Source organism: Morone saxatilis, unplaced genomic scaffold, assembly GCF_004916995.1.
Source record: "Morone saxatilis isolate NCDOM2014 unplaced genomic scaffold, NCSU_SB_2.0 Contig2, whole genome shotgun sequence".
NCBI lineage: Eukaryota > Metazoa > Chordata > Actinopteri > Moronidae > Morone > Morone saxatilis.
This window is the reverse complement of record NW_023339762.1, coordinates 2,296,691-2,299,346: the sequence shown is the minus strand read 5'-3', so window position 1 is coordinate 2,299,346 and position 2,656 is coordinate 2,296,691.

Sequence of the window (2,656 nt, the reverse complement as noted above, 5' to 3'; positions counted from 1 at the left end):
AGCCACATCCATGCTCAAGACCCATATTGGATAAGAGGTTGAACCCAAATGCAGTCTAGAGGCAGAGAAGGTGCAGTTCAGTGCACTAGAGAGGGTGATAGATGAGGCTGGGGCAGGCAATCAAAATTGTTATGCAATCAGGATACCAAAAAAAGGAACTGTAATCCATCAGTTACATAAAAAAGACAATTCCAGTTATGTTAAAAATGGGAAGCATTTAGCAGGATGGACATTGGACACCTTTCTGATTCTAAAACTCTTTCCATTTTTTTCTAACGTTACATTGTTCAGTTGTCGTATCACTTGCATTGATACTTTTCATTTATATTTATTTCCTTGTGATTTTTTGGAACATATTTGGTCTTGAGGTTAACCAAGAGTAACGTAAGTAATCCACTTACATTGCTCTAATATTGTGGTACTTGCATTGAATACTAACTACATTTTTAACAGGTAATTAGTTACTATCGGATAACATTTTTTAAATTAACCCTCCCAACCCTGATGACAAATATGTGTTTTCCAAAACTGTTTGTATCATCATGTAGCACTGCGTGTTCTTACCAACTCAACCAATGGAAAGGAGCCTTTTCCAGCTTTGCCTACATGTGGTATGGAACATGTAATTTTACAAGGCTCATTTCACAAGCATTTATTCTGGGGTTTTTGGTACCAGTCCCTCTGCATCCCCAATTTAACTGCCAAAGTTTTCTCTTTGTTACTTTGTGGAGCTGCTGAGACAACATTTTCTGCTGCATCATATTTTTCCCTTGGTCTATAGCCGACAAGTGAAGGGTTTTGTATTTTACTCCTATGAGCGTTCAGTATTTCACTGTAGGTCTTTCAGTTCACTAAATCTTAAGCCATGACACACTCTCTGTATTTAATATCATTTGCCACCAAACCCTATAAATCCACTTACATAAATAGACTGCATTTGAGGAGCAAAGTGGAGCAGCGACTTCTGACAGACAAGATGTTTGTCTATCCGACATATTAAGTTATTTTAAAAGCAGCTATTTTGCACAGAAAATTATGTATTCGCTCTCTGAGGGAGTGATGCATCCGTTGAAGTGTCCGTCTTAAGATTTAAAACATCACTTAGATGAGTCAACATCACTTTTTAACTGTTGCAGTGTGTGTCAGATTTCACTAAAACAGTCAAAATCTTACATAGACTGTATATATAACTCTCTATACAATCTAATATCTAAACTTCAAAACCATCAACTGATAAAAGAGGAGGCATGACTGAAGACGGGCATCTAACTATTGGTATTTGTTGAGTGTGATTAGAGTTTAGTGGTACTTGAGCTCCACTTCAGAATCAGTATGACCAGTGTGGAGGAGGGTGTGGTTTACACATCAGGTTTACATGAGGGAGAGACCTGTGGAGATGGTTTGTGAGAGCAGCACCAGGTGAGTTGATGGTCTCAGCTGGTGCTCATTGAGTAATCACTCTCTTTTTTAAATGCAGTAGTGTGCTGGACCTCGGAGCACTGCTAGAGTTAATTGTTTGGGACTTTGGGAAATAACTAAAGCTGAGTATTTTTGTTGACAGTGTGCAGCTGAAAAAGTAATACACTTGTGTTTGTTAATCGATCTGTTGTGCTTGGTTGTGTGCTGTGGGAACCCATGGTTGCAGAGAGACCTGTTACAACCAGGAAGTGTTCTGCGTTCATCAGCCCCTACATAATCAAATCAATAATACATTCTTTGGTTCTGTTGTGGTGGTACTGATTCCCCAAGTCTCAACTCAAGGAAAAAGAAACCTGAGAACCAGAAGGGTATTGCACAAAAGTAAAATAAAGAAATCCAGGATAATTGAGCAAGCGCGGCTTGACCTAGTCTGCTCGGCGCATCCTGGCTTAATTGGTTGCACGTTTGCCGAGCCAGGATGAAAAGGCGCGGCTATGTCAAGCCAGGTGTAGATAGTTGGGATAAGTGCGTGTTCACGGCATACTGAAATAGACCTCGCGATCGCTCACAGAATCACCGATGGGAACATGGATAAGAGTCGCGCTTCATATTTCACGGCCGCTGAACTTTAGGAGTTACTTTTTAAGTCCACTAATCAACTGTTGTACACTTTGCTTTAAATGTGGCAAGTAGAGGTGCATGTTACTCAGGAAATGTAGAGTATGATTAAAGTGCAAACAATTATGCACAATGTGGTGTTATGTTAATCTATTTTTTCTCATGTGATGTTTTTACTATTTTATCTTTCTATCCTCATAAAGAACAAACTTGTCTGGGCCATAAAGAGGACCTGGCAGCGAAAGGTTAAAATTGAAAATACAAGAACATTTTGCAGACTGGTAAGTGATCTTTAAAAGTAGATTAACAGGGGTGAACAAATGAGGGTGAATAGATTAGGTGGTCTGCTGACATGTTGAATGTCTGTATTATGATTATAGCAGCTTAAGAAAAAAATAGATACTGGCACAGGGGCGGCTTATTTTAAAATAAAGGTGGAGGCCAGTGGATGGGAGGGGGATCCAGGGAGTGACAGTAGCAGACTCTGTCCCAGCCACAGAAAACCGTGCCGCTTCATACAAGGTACATATTGCAGTACTGCTGCACATGGAAGACACAATCAAATGAAATATATATATACTGTCTGACTTTGTATTTCCTTGCAGTGGTCTAGGAACAC